This window comes from Sphaeramia orbicularis, chromosome 20 (assembly GCF_902148855.1).
Source record: "Sphaeramia orbicularis chromosome 20, fSphaOr1.1, whole genome shotgun sequence".
In the NCBI taxonomy this organism is placed as follows: domain Eukaryota; kingdom Metazoa; phylum Chordata; class Actinopteri; order Kurtiformes; family Apogonidae; genus Sphaeramia; species Sphaeramia orbicularis.
The window spans coordinates 3,094,927-3,110,141 of NC_043976.1; the positions used below are offsets into that span (position 1 = coordinate 3,094,927).

The window sequence follows — 15,215 nt, forward strand, 5'->3', positions numbered from 1 at the left end:
CTGCATATACGACCACAGTACTGTAGGAGTATACAGCATATATGACCACAGTACTGTAGGAGTATACAGCATATACGACCACAGTACTGTAGGAGTATACTGCATATACGACCACAGTACTGTAGGAGTATACAGCATATACGACCACAGTACTGTTGTAGTATACAGCATATATGACCACAGTACTGTAGGAGTATACAGCATATATGACCACAGTACTGTAGGAGTATACAGCATATATGACCACAGTACTGTAGGAGTATACTGCATATATGACCACAGTACTGTAGGAGTATACAGCATATATGACCACAGTACTGTAGGAGTATACAGCATATATGACCACAGTACTGTAGGAGTATACTGCATATACGACCACAGTACTGTAGGAGTATACAGCATATATGACCACAGTACTGTAGTAGTATACTGCATATATGACCACAGTACTGTAGTAGTATACCGCATATACGACCACAGTACTGTAGGAGTATACTGCATATATGACCACAGTACTGTAGGAGTATACAGCATATATGACCACAGTACTGTAGGAGTATACAGCATATACGACCACAGTACTGTAGTAGTATACTGCATATACGACCACAGTACTGTAGGAGTATACTGCATATATGACCACAGTACTGTAGAAGTATACAGCATATATGACCACAGTACTGTAGGAGTATACAGCATATACGACCACAGTACTGTAGGAGTATACTGCATATACGAACACAGTACTGTAGGAGTATACTGCATATATCACCACATTACTGTAGGAGTATACAGCATATATGACCACAGTACTGTAGTAGTATACTGCATATACGACCACAGTACTGTAGGAGTATACAGCATATATGACCACAGTACTGTAGGAGTATACAGCATATACGACCACAGTACTGTAGGAGTATACTGCATATACGACCACAGTACTGTAGGAGTATACAGCATATACGACCACAGTACTGTTGTAGTATACAGCATATATGACCACAGTACTGTAGGAGTATACAGCATATATGACCACAGTACTGTAGGAGTATACAGCATATATGACCACAGTACTGTAGGAGTATACAGCATATACGACCACAGTACTGTAGTAGTATACAGCATATATGACCACAGTACTGTAGGAGTATACAGCATATATGACCACAGTACTGTAGGAGTATACAGCATATATGACCACAGTACTGTAGGAGTATACAGCATATACGACCACAGTACTGTAGGAGTATACGGCATATATGACCACAGTACTGTAGGAGTATACGGCATATATGACCACAGTACTGTAGGAGTATACTGCATATATGACCACAGTACTGTAGGAGTATACAGCATAGTTTCCACAGTACTGTGGAAACAAGAGGAGAAATGAGTTCATGGGACAGGAGCTGTGATTGGCTCTGGGACAAATGAGAACATCTGATTGGTTCTGTGGAAACAGACACACCCATATTTCATGCCACTGTACTGTGACAGTAGACACTTCAAAAAATTAAGATGAAATTATGAAAATATTTACATTTACAGCCGGAACAAATATGAACCTGAAATGTCTAAAGAAAATCAAGTGTAATTTGACCCATATTCTTCCTGGTCTTAGATGTTTTGTTTCTTTGTAGATCTGATCCATAATGCACATTTAGAAATGATAAGTTAAGGCAGAATATCGTTAAAACTGCATTTAATTTCCCTTTATTGTTAAAAGATAGTTTGTAAATGTAAATAGTTTCATAATTTAATGGGTTTTTTGCACTAAAACAAAGAGATAATTTTAGTCACTATTTACAGGCATGATGTTACTTTTTTTTTTCACATTAAACCAAGAAGAAAATCTGGAGTCATTATATTTTGTAGGTTCTTCTGCTGTTATTATTTGACTGTAGATCATATTGGTCTGAATGTGAAACCTGAGTTAAAATGAGTTCCACAGCCCGGGCTGTGGAATTTATGCACTTTGTAAATTCATCCCAGGGGTTGGATTGTAACCTTTGGGGGGCCACACTTGGGCCCTGGGCCGCATGTTTGACACCCCTGATTTAATGTATATATTAACATTTAAATTAAGATAAAACCATTAAAAAACCCATCATTCATTTATATAGTATTTTCATTAACATTAATTAATTCTGTAACATTACTAACAGTTAAATAACGTGTTTAGTGACCATTATTATTACTGAAGTTAACTGGATGATCATTAACATGAAATATAAGCTTCCTTTTAGACACTTGTTCATTATTGTCCATTAATTACTCATTATTTTTATAAATCAGTTCCTGTTTCAGTTACTTAATGTTAGTAAATGCTCATTATTGTAAAAACTGACATTAACAACATCTTTACAATCTAAATGTCATTCATTAATCTGTTTATTTTGTTCAGTTTGTTGGATATTTTTGGTTAATTTTTTTTTTTTTTTTTTTTTTTTTTTTTTTTTTATCAAGATCTTTGTATTAAACTTTTCTCGATATAATACAAGTGCAGAGATCTGAAGTAGGTATGGGTGTAAATTTTGTTAATTTTAATAAATTTGTTGATTTTTTTTTTGTTCCCTTTGTGTTTTTTGTGTGTTTTGCTGATTTTTCTCATTTTGATTTAATTAAATGTGTAAATGAGAATAAGCAGTTTCTCATTTCTTACAAAGATTAGTTTCGGCAGGAGGCGTCATTTTCATTGGTTTGAGTCGAGGACGGCACATTCATCGTCATTTTCAGACATTTTACAAACCAACGGAGGAAACGTTTGCCGGATGAATCGTCAGTGGACGTGTTCATTAGTTAAAGCTCGTTACTGCATTAACAGTGTTGCATATTGATTCTGTACATTAAGAAACGCCACGTTTACATAGTCCATGGGCCAGGCCAGGTAGTGGTCCGCCAAAGGGGGCAAAACCTCTGTGGTGCCATTTTGTTAGTAGGACATATATGTGTGTATTAAACCATGATAGCCTTTCCAAATGAGGAGCGTAGTCCTGATTCTATGGTACCTCTGGTTTTTTTTTTTTCCCAAAAAATGTATCATTATGTTTAATGGCGTATGGGGGTATTTCTGAATTATTTCACCTTTTCCTGTAAAAATTCTAGTGGAACTGGTCCAAGATAAGGTTGTGACATTACATTCTGCTTCTACTTTTCAGATTTTATAGGAAGATGTTACAATTGATTGTTTCTTTCAGAAAATAGTATACATGTTTTCATTCCATTCGAGCACGGCATCCGAGGCAAGTAAATATCAATGTTTATTTAAGACTTAGTCAAGACATAGTTAAGATTGAAATAAGTGAAGTGATGATAAATTGTCTTTTCATACAGAGCAAATGAAAGTTCTGGAGTGATCCCAACAAAGACAGCAGTTTGATAATGACACAACTACGGAGCAGAAAACAACGGACCATTTCATTTCAGATAAGAGCACATGTTCTAGAGCCAATCCTGATGCAAGCAGACAAGAAAAGAACACATCAGGTATTCTGGTGGCTTTTCAGGTCTGGATGCTGGGGCCGAACTGAAAATGGACTCAGGGATGAGTGGCACAGCACACTGTGACAGTTTGAGTTTGGAGCTTTAATTTATTTATTTTGTATTATTTTATTATATTGAGTTTCTTAGGGGTGCCAGCAAGGTCTCTCTCCTGACCTGTAAGATGTGAAGTTAGTCAGTTTAAGTCAGTCTTTTGTGTATGTGCAAGTCTGTGTTTTTTGTTGGTTTGTAAACCCTACGCCGGACGGCGTATGGAGCTGTTTTCCGGTCCCGGAGCGGCCCCAAACCCCTGACATGGTTGACTACAGATGATGCGCTTTCTCAGGTAAGCTAACCTCAGTCCACATGTGCTTGTCAGCGGCTTTAATGGACTGCTTTTGCTCAAACCGGTGCTGTTGCTCTGAACTCTGTCAGCTGAGCTAATGCGCTAATTAGCATCTGGGCCTTTGTTCTAATGGAGCCGGAGGTCTGTGTGTGTGTGTGTGTGTGTGTTTTCATTTGTGTGTATGTGTGTGTGTGTGTGTGTGTGTGTTTTCATTTGTGTGTATGTGTGTGTGTGTGTGTGTGTGTGTTTTCGTTTGTGTGTATGTGTGTGTGTGTGTGTGTGTTTTTGTTTGCTTGTGTGTGTGTGTGTGTTTTCATTTGTGTGTGTGTGTCTGTGTTTTTGTTTGCTTGTGTGTGTGTGCGTGTGTGTGTTTTCATTTGTGTGTATGTGTGTGTGTGTGTGTGTGTTTTTGTTTGCTTGTGTGTGTGTGCGTGTGTGTGTGTTTTCATTTGTGTGTGTGTGTGTGTGTGTTTTCATTTGTGTGTGTATGTGTGTGTGTGTGTGTGTGTGTGTGCAGAGCTGAGCTCTGCCGCTATAACTGCAACGGCCTTATTATTATTATTATTATTATTATTATTATTATTATTATTATTCACCAGTTAAAGGAGGCCACACGTGTTGAACTGGGCCTTGGGTCATAACCCCACTCATCCTAGAAGTGTCCTGTTGAGCTGTGAGTTTGCTAATGTGGAATTTTGGACCAGTTTAGCCTCTGTGCTAGCGCTAGCATGCCAAGTTAGCCAAAATTGTAAGTTAAACTGACTGGAGATGTGAGTGAAATGGTGTAAATGTAACTGCATCAGATTGAATAACTCTGATAAATAGATGAGCTCACTGATTTCAGTGAATTTACCTTTGGAATAAATAAAGTTATCTTATCATGTTTCAGGACTTTATGATATTGTCAATTAACCCATAAAGACCCAAACATCCATCACCAACCAAGACCATCTACTGATCTAAACTGTTTAATTCCTGTTGATCCACTAATCCTATTAATACATGTCAATAATTGGTGTAAAATGTAGTTCTTCATCTTCTCATGGTCATCAGATATGACCCATTTGGACACTCAGAGGCTCCGTAGTGAACGTGGAAACACCGTCATCTTCTCCAACATTGATTCACCAGTCAAACCCATGGAGTTGGATCAGTGCCAGTGGATGGACACACTGGGTTTATGTTCAGTTAATGACAGATTGGACTGAAAAAGACACTGTTTATTCAGTTTGATCTGTTTCTGATAGAAGAACCATCAACTGTAATCTGAGCTTTAATGAACATCTGCATGATCAGTCAATTCAATATAGGAAACTATCTGATTTATAACGATAAAATACAAAGTACAGAAGATAATATTGTAATAAATGGAGATAAATCACTTAAGAAAGGTTAGATAGAAAGAAAATTCATTTGTGAGCTGACACTAAAGTAGTGCTGGACCTTTATGGGTTAATGGACACTGTTCTTTGCTTGTGATGTTCATTATTTGGTTTAATATTCTTCATCTTATCATTTCAGATGGGCCATGCTGGCTGTCTCATCAGTGTTGTGTCACAGTGGTTCTGGTTCGGTCCATGACTCCTGAATCTGTCAGACCTCTGGAATCTGTCAGCGCCGATCACAAGGTGAGCCACACAGCCAACATCAGTTTAGGATCAAATGAAAAGCTTTCAATTTTTTTGACTTAGTCCACTTTAAAACAACACAATTTATGTTGAAAATTAAAAAAGTAAATAAGTAATAATAATCTGTTGCCTGTTTATATTCAGAGCTTGATTAAAATATGGGAAAGTATTTCTAATTTCAGAGGAAGTCATGAGGAAGTTCTTCACTGATGTCATGTCTTCCTCGGCGTCTGTGTCATTTTCAGATTCCTGCCCAGCTCCGGCCTTCAGCTGAACCCAGCCGGGGGTCCTTTGCTGTGCGTGGTCCCCGTGTGTATGTGTGTGTGTGTGTGTGTGCGCCTGCGCCTTTGGTCCACACTGGTCCTTCTACCGTGACGCCGGCCTCCTCCCTCCTTATCGGGGGGGGGGGGGACTTTTGCCACGGCCGCCCCCTCACCTCCTCCTCTGAATGGATCCATACCAGGTGGTAACAGTCAGTGGAACTGTGGGTTGTCGCTTTTGATTTTCATGTTCACAGGTTAAAACAAGCACAAACTGTGTCTTTCCATAACCGCTCAATAAACACCTTGTTTACTGAACCACTCTGCGCCCAGCCGTCCTTATTTCAGTCCGTCAGCTCTAACGTGTATGAAATGAACTGGATCCAGCTCTGAAGTGAAGGGATGCTGTAGCATTAATGGACCACAGGGGGTCACCCTAGGCACGTGTTCTGTCCACAGGAGGAGCCCACTGTGTACAACGGAGCTGAAAGGAAAAGATGGAAGACGCTCAAAGGCAGGATTTAACCCTTTCATGCACACTGGTCACTCCAGTGGACAGTTCTTCTCCAGCTGTTCTCTTGTATATTCATGGGTTTGGTTGGTGTAGTTCCATATCAGCCCACACAGTGGATGCTCATGCATCATCCCATACACTGACATTCATACCATTACTATCACTTTGCTGTTCCTGATAAAACTGATCTGCACTAACATGTTGGAGCGTAAACCACTTGTTTTTGTTAGACACAAAGGGTTGTTTTGCATGTTATCTCCATGAAATGACTAATAACTAGCATAAGAATATGTTAAAATGTGAGAAAACATCAGATTAGCAGCATTAAAAATGTTTTTATTTCATTGTTTTCATATCACTTTCTTACGGAAGAGGATTAGGGCCACTGGAAATAAAAAAGGTGTAATATATATATATATGTATATATATATATGTATATATATATATATATATATATATATATATTAGTAGTAGTAGTATTCTGAGAAGAAAGTCAGAATTCTGACTTTAAACTCCAAATGTGGAGGGTTTTTTTTCTTTTTTTTTTTTTCAGAATTCATACTTTAATGTCAGAATTCTTACTATTCTTTCAGAATTCTGAGTTTAATCTCAGAATTCTGTTTTTAAACTCAGAATTCTGTTTTTGTTTTTTTTTTGTTTTTTTTTTTAAGAATTCTGATTTTAATATCAAAATTCTGAAGTTTTTCTCACAATTCTGCCTTTTTATCAGAACTCTGACTTTAATTTGAGAATTCTGACTTTTCTTTCTCATAATGATATTAAGGAATACGTGTTTGACCCTAGTTTATTGTATTTTTTTTTCCAGTGGCTCTAATTCTCTTCCATACTTTCTGATATTGGGTTTTAAACATATGTTTCTTTACTTCAAAAATTAAATGCATGGACATTTGATTAACTCTGTGAAAAAAAAGATAATAATAATAATTACATTGTTTTTTTTCATGCCTGAGGGGGAATAAATACACATAAGAAAAAAAATCTTGCCAAAGGGTTCTCATAAGTCATGCATGAAAGGGTTAAATGAAAAATAATAATAATGATAATCAAAAACAAAACAAAACTGAAGGTTAAAGTTGAGAGTTAAAACACTGGTAATTCATATGTACGTGTTTATTTTCCACTTTTTTAAATGCTCGATCGGGCAGTCTTTAATGATTGTTATTGTTCTATTGATGTTCTAAGCCCAGACCTACGGTGGCCCAGAGGTGCAACAGGCCAAAAAATTATCCACTAGACGAAAAAAATTATCTACTACAAGGAAAAAAAAAAAGAGAACAGCCTAAAAAAATTATCCACTAGATGAAAAAAATTATCTACTACAAGAAAAAAAGAGAACAGCCCAAAAAATTATCCACTATAAGAAAAAAAGAGAACAGCCTAAAAAATTATCCACTAGATGAAAAAAATTATCTACTACAAGAAAAAAAAAGAGAACAGCCTAAAAAATTATCCACTAGATGAAAAAATTATCTACTTCAAGAAAAATAAGAGACAGCCTAAAAAAATATCCACTACAAGAAAAAAAAGAGAACAGCCTAAAAAAAATTATCCACTACATGAAAAAAATTATCTACTACAAGAAAAAAAGAGAACAGCCTAAAAAAAATTATCCACTAGATGAAAAAATTATCTACTACAAGAAAAAAAAAGAGAACAGCCCCAAAAAATTATCCACTGTAAGAAAAAAAAGAGAACAGCCTAAAATAAATTATCCACTAGATGAAAAAAAAATCCCCTATAAGAAAAAAAAGAGACCAGCCAAAAAAATTATCCACTAAAGAAAAAAAAGAGAACAGGCAAAAAAAATTATCTACTGGCCCAAAAAATTATTCACTATAAGAAAAAAAAAAAAAGAACAGGTGAAAAAATGTATCTACTATGAGAAAAAAAAGAGAGCAGCCCAAAAAAATATCCACTATAAGAAAAAAAAAAACCATCATCCACCTTTCAATTACGGGGGCGCTGTTTACCCGAAGGTGCCTTGCTTTAAATTAAGACCACCACAAAAAATAAAAGGATAGGCTGAAAAATTTTAAGGCTTTCGGCTAATGTGGCTAATGCTAAGGAAGTACCCCACCGGAAGTGGAGGTCGTGCGCTAAAAATAAAGTTATTTTAAAATATAGATATTTACATTAATATAGTTTGCAAGCAGTTAAATGATTAAATACGGTTCCAGTGTCTGCTCAAGGTTAGGCATGGGCATAAATGGTTAAGGTTAGGGTTAGGGTATGGTTGGGGTTAGTTTTCAGTGGTAAATGGCCCCTTGTGCGCACTGTGTGAAGGTTCGTTGCTAAGCTAATGCTAACGCGAAAAGTTGACGGCAACTTTGTGTTATTTATTTTGAGAAGCGGAGACAGAGGAGCTTCCTGTGGAGCTCCACTATCATGGCATCGCCCATTTGTTTGCAGGTAGACCTCTGCTCCTCAACTCAAACGGAGTGTCTTCACTAACACTAGATCAAGAAGGACATTTTGTGGAGATAAAGATGTGTGCCGTGGTACCGCAGTGCCTCGGCACCTGGCAACGAGCTGAGCTGTGGTACCGAGCCATGGTACGCGGTGCCGTGCTGGGTACCTGGCACCGAGCCGTGGTACCGCGGTACGTCGCGGCACCAGCCGAGGTGCCACGGCACCTCGCGGCATCAACCGTGGTGCCGCACCAGCCGAGGTGCCACGGTACCTCGCGGCACCAGCCGAGGTGCCACCGGCACCAGGTGTCGGTGCCGCAATATGCACTTGCTGTCTCTCAACAAATGGGCGATTGCCATGATAGTGGAGCTCCACAGGAAGCTCCTCTTCTCCTCCTCTCAAAATAAAATAATTTTAGAACTTCTTGTAGCGAATATTCATCAAAATGATATTGAATGTCAGGCAGTTGAACAATTCAACACCGTAATCACACAATTGTTACTCGCACTGGTAGTTCACAAAGTTGCCATCAACTTTTCGCGTTAGCATTAGCTTAGCAACGAACCTTCACACAGTGCACATAAGGGCATCTACCACTGAAAACTAAACCCCAACCATACCCTAACCCTAACCTTAACCATTTAACGCCCATGCCGAACCTTGAGCAGACACTGGAACCGTATTTAATCATTTAACTGCTTTGCAACTATATTAATCTAAATATCTATATTTTAAAATAACTTTATTTTTTTAGCGCACGACCTCCACTTCGGTGGGGTACTTCCTTAGCATTAGCCACATTAGCCGAAAGCCTTAAAATGTTTCAGCCTATCCTTTTATTTTTTGTGGTGGTCTTAATTTTAAAGCAAGGCACCTTTCGGGTAAACAGCGCCCCCGTAATTGAAAAGGTGGATGATGTTTTTTTTTCTTATAGTGGATATTTTTTTGGGCTGCTCTCTTTTTTTTTCCTCATAGTAGATAATTTTTTCACCTGTTCTTTTTTTTTCTTATAGTGAATAATTTTTTGGGCTAGTAGATAATTTTTTTTTGCCTGTTCTCTTTTTTTTTTCTTTTAGTGGATAATTTTTTTGGCTGGTCTCTTTTCTTTCTTATAGGGGATTTTTTTTTTTCATCTAGTGGATCATTTTTTTGTGGCTGTTCTCTTTTTTTTCTTATAGTGGATAATTTTTTTAGGCTGTTCTCTTTTTTTCTTGCAGTAGATAATTTTTTTAGGCTGTTCTCTTTTTTTTTCCTTATAGTGGATAATTTTTTTGGGCTGTTTTTCTCTTTTTTTTTTCTTGTAGTAGATAATTTTTTTCATCTCGTGGATAATTTTTTAGGCTGTTCTCTTTTTTTTTTCTTGTAGTAGATAATTTTTTTCATCTCGTGGATAATTTTTTTAGGCTTTTCTCTTTTTTTTCTTGTAGTAGATAATTTTTTTTCATCTAGTGGATAATTTTTTTAGGCTGTTCTCTTTTTTTTCTTGTAGTAGATAATTTTTTTCATCTAGTGGATAATTTTTTTAGGCTGTTCTCTTTTTTTTCTTGTAGTAGATAATTTTTTTCGTCTAGTGGATAATTTTTTTAGGCTGTTCTCTTTTTTTTCTTGTAGTAGATAATTTTTTTCGTCTAGTGGATAATTTTTTGGCCTGTTGCACCTCTGGGCCACCGTACAGACCCCTCCTCTCCTGTTGTGTGCCTTCCATCGGCAGACACAGTGACATTTAGAAGCCCCCCCCTGCACAATGAAGGTTATGGCTGATGTCAGGGTGAGTTTGCAGAAGAATGTCTCTGACATGATTTTAAACAGAACTTAGGGTTCAGTACGGAGTGTGAGATTGACATGATAACAATAACCTCTAGTTACTGTCCAACAAACCCTGGCAAAAACATAACCTCCTTGGCGGAGGTAACATACAATAATGTTAAAATGATTTGAATTCAGCTTCCACGTGTAGACCAGTATGATCTAAAGTGGATCAGAACCAGCCAAATAAGAACAGAATAACCTATAGATAAGAACTATACAGTTTTTTTTCGTATTTTTAGTGTAAAAAAAAAGTCAAATGACATGAAAATGTAAAGATTTGCAAACTATCCGTTGACACAAAAGTTGAATAATTACAGGAAAGACACTAAGAATGTTGAAATGATTTGAATTCAGGTTCCACATATATGATGGGGATCCGAATCAATCAATGGCTTACTCTGAGCTTTTATCAACCTGTGCAGGATCAGACCATTTAAATGTAGGAAAATACAGGATTATCCCCCAAAATCGCTAAATAAAGAGTCCAATGTTCTCCTGAATGGTGATAAATTACTTAATAGAGGTTAAGACATGGAGAAAATTCCTTTGGGAACGGGCGCAACAGCGCCACCGTCTCTCTCTCTACCGGCTGGGGCTGCAAGCCAAGATGGCTGCGCTCTGGCTTTTGGTCACCTGACCTGAAGTCAAGGCGACGGACTGGAAGTGCTGGTTTGGAGGAGGAAAAATCCATTTTTTTCCCCATAAACGCTTCTGAAGAGATTTCAAGTGGTGTATGACGCGTTACTATCTGGCCCTGGACCGACTTTCGGCATTTTCTGGGAAGTGACACCGTGCGTGAAAAACACAGTCAGAAAGACTACCATATAAAACTCTGGTGACGGACAGTGGAATTCTAAACGGTGCATGCGCACTTTTCCCATACACTAGCATTCTACAAATCCGAGGGGCGGAGTCACAAGCGTTCTACACGGGTTCGCGTCCCAGAGCGTTCCACCCAGGGCTACCACACTTTTGCTGACTTTCACTGTGCAACATGGCGGACGGCGTATGGAGCTGTTTTCCGGTCCCGGAGCGGCCCCAAACCCCTGACATGGTTGACTACAGATGATGCGCTTTCTCAGGTAAGCTAACCTCAGTCCACATGTGCTTGTCAGCGGCTTTAATGGACTGCTTTTGCTCAAACCGGTGCTGTTGGTCTGAACTCTGTCAGCTGAGCTAATGCGCTAATTAGCATCTGGGCCTTTGTTCTAATGGAGCCGGAGGTGTGTGTGTGTGTGTGTTTTGTGTGTGTGTGTTTTTTCGTTTGTGTGTGTGTGTGTGTGTGTGGTTATGTGTGTGTGTTTTGTGTGTGTGTGTGTTTTTTCGTTTGTGTGTGTGTTTTGTATGTGTGTGTGTGTATGTGTGTGTGTTTTTGTTTGCTTGTGTGTGTGTTGTGTGTGTGTGTGTGTGTGTGTTTTTTCGTTTGTGTGTGTGTTTTGTGTGTGTGTGTGTGTGTGTGTGTATGCAGAACTGAGCTCTGCCGCTATAACTGCAATGGCCTTATTATTATTATTATTATTATTATTATTATTATTATTATTATTGACCAGTTAAAGGAGGCCACACGTGTTGAACTGGGCCTTGGATCATAACCCCACTCATCCTAGAAGCGTCCTGTTGAGCTGTGAGTTTGCTAATGTGGAATTTTGGACCAGTTTAGCCTCCGTGCTAGCGCTAGCATGCCAAGTTTGCCAACTCAGCCACACGCATGCTGACAAGGACCAGAGGGTGGGAGCACATTACACCGGTTTTAGAGTCGCTGCATTGGCTCCCCGTACGCTTCAGGATCGATTTTAAGGTTCTCTTGCTGGTTTTTAAATGTCTTAACGGCCTTGCGCCCTCCTATTTATCTGATCTGCTTTTACCATATCAACCCTCGCGGACCCTGAGGTCCTCCGGCACTGGCCTTTTAACCATACCAAAACCCAGAACAAAAACCCACGGTGAGGCAGCATTTAGCCACTATGGCCCCCACCTGTGGAACAGCCTGCCGGAGAGCCTCAGGACTGCACAGACTGTTGGTATTTTTAAAAGAAGATTAAAGACACACCTTTTTAATCAGGCTTTTAACTAATTTTTTAAACTCTTTTTGTTCTTATTTTGTTTTGTTTATCACTGATACTTTATCTATTCTATTTTATTTATAATCGTACGTATTTTACTCTTGGTACTGTATTTATTTTATTTTATTTATTCTTAGTCCTATGTTCTGCTTTTAGTCTTTAGCTTTTAACACCAGTGTTTCCTCAGGGGGGTCCTCCACACTGGGAGCTGTGTCTGCTCTGCTAGTGGGGGTACTGTCCTTGGGTCCCTTTGGCCCGGCCGGCTGGGGGTCCTCCCTTCGATGTGGGGGTCCACCTGTCTGTCGGAGTCGGGGGGCCCGGGTGCCGGTCCCCCCGATGGCACGGCCTGCGGCTCCTCCCAGTGTGGACGGCCCCAAAGGGGGCGTTTCCTTGATCCTCAGTGCCATGCCATGTCTCCCTGTTGTGTGCGTGTGTAAGTGTGTGTGTGTGTGTGTGTGTGTGTGTGTGTGTGCGCGTGTGTGTGTGTGTGTGTGTGTGTGCGTGTCTAGTATGGAGGGTGGGAGGGAGGGGTTTTCTTTGTAATTGTTTTTCTGTTTTTATTGTGTAATTGTTTTTAATTCTGTAAAGCACTTTGTGTTGCATCTGTGCATGAAAAGCACTTTATAAATAAAGGTTGATTGATTGATTGAAAATTGTAAGTTAAACTGACTGTAGATGTGAGTGAAATGGTGTAAATGTAACTGCATCAGATTGAATAACTCTGATAAATAGATGAGCTCACTGATTTCAGTGAATTTACCTTTGGAATAAATAAAGTTATCTTATCTTATCATGTTTCAGGACTTTATGATATTGTCAGTTAACCCATAAAGACCCAAACATCCATCACCAACCAAGACCATCTACTGATCTAAACTGTTTAATCCCTGTTGATCCACTAATCCTATTAATCCATGTCAATAATTGGTGTAAAATGTAGTTCTTCATCTTTTCATGGTCAGTAACTTTGCTGTTCTTGATAAAACTGATCTGCAGTAACCTGCTTGAGTGTAAATCAATTGCTTGTTATTATTAAATAGTTTTGGTTTTTTTTACATAAAGGTTTTTTAGGGTTTTTTTGCGTCTTATCTCCATGAACTGAGTAATGACTAGTATTAGAGTGCGTAAAAAATTTGAGAAAACAACAGATTAGCTTCATTAAGTGTTGTTATTTCATAGGTTTCACATGATCTATCAGTAAATACGTGTTTCTTTTCTTCAAAAAGTAAATCCACGGTGTCAAGCTGAATGGACCTATTTGGAACTCCATGAAAAATGGATCCATGAGAAAAGTTTCAATCGCGTTGTTTCTTTTTAATGCCTAAAGGGGGATAAAAACACTCAGGAATATAAATCTTTATTAAGGTTCTCATAATTCATGCATGAAAAGGTTAATGTTTTGATGTTTTAATTTTCTCTCATCTGAAATGTATTTTTATGTCTCTCCTGTGATACTTTTATTACCTCCGCCAAGGAGGTTATGTTTTTGCCAGGGTTTGTTTGTTTGTTTGTTTGTCTGTTTGTTTGTCTGTCTGTCTGTTTGTTTGTCTGTCCGTTAGTGTGCAACATAACTCAAAAAGTTATGGACAGATTTGGATGAAACTTTCAGGGTTTGTTGGAAATGGGATAAGGAAGAAATGATTAAATTTTGGTGGTGATCGGGGGTGGGGGGGCCCATGGGGGGGGCCCACTGATCAGCCTTGGCGGAGGTCTGCGCTCTCCGAGTGCTTCTAGTTTTTTTATGTAAAGCACTTTGAATTGTCCTGTACATGAAATGTGCCGTACAAATAAACTCGTCCTTCCATAGCTGGTCGTCTTTTCACCGACAGCAGTGTTTGCCTTCACAAAGCAGACGTTAACGTTCTTTACTTTGATTTTTTTTCACTGAAATCTGATTTTTTTGTGTGGTTTTTCAGACTCGTGTGAACAGTCTACGGCCATGAAGTGACTTCCAATCGGTGCCTTGTAATGGATTTTGTCCTAACGGTCCTTTTGTTTATCAGACTGAAATCAAACTAAACTTCAGATGCGGCGGTTCCGGACGGACAGTCTTACCCGTCAGATCCGCGTCTGGGTCCCAGACGGTTTGTCCAGGGTCGTGGATCCTCAGAGGCGTGTCTTTGGCATCGGCAGGCAGATAGACCTCACCCGCGGCTCCACGGTTCACCTCCGCGCTCCGCTGAGGCTGCAGCATCACAACGGTTTCATCATCACTGTGTTCTACTCCTCATCCATCCAACACTGAACACTTCAACGGGCCGTGTTGACATATTTACCCCTGGTGGCGCTGCGCTCCGTCCGCCATCACTGCGCAAACAAACAACAGTAAAACCATCAGAGCGGCGACATCATTACACATTAACCCCGTGTTCACCGGGACAGACTCTAAGGTTATTGACAAAATAAAGGAACGGACAGATGACTGAATGAAACCCTGTCCTGTAGGATTTATTCAAACACTACATGGGACCAAAACATGTCCAGTCTAATGACAGGATTCATTTACTCTAATCCAACGTCTGCTTCGGGAAAAGTCTGGAGGTGATCTGGTATGCCCCCCCCCCCCCCCCCACACACAAACACACACAAACACATACACAAACACACACACACACACTCACACACGTATGTTTGCATGTATGTAAAATAAGACAAAAACAACTTAATAGATACAAGACAAAA

At 39.1% G+C, this 15,215-nt stretch overlaps 1 long non-coding RNA gene across 1 annotated transcript; it reads left to right on the plus strand.

Moving 5' to 3' along the window:
- Positions 1-3,774: 3,774 nt before the first annotated feature.
- LOC115411507 (uncharacterized) lies at positions 3,775-5,772 on the plus strand. The gene is made up of 3 exons (XR_003934223.1): positions 3,775-3,829; positions 5,351-5,457; positions 5,703-5,772. It is a non-coding gene; the product is annotated as an uncharacterized LOC115411507 (long non-coding RNA).
- The last annotated feature ends 9,443 nt before the right edge of the window (positions 5,773-15,215 follow it).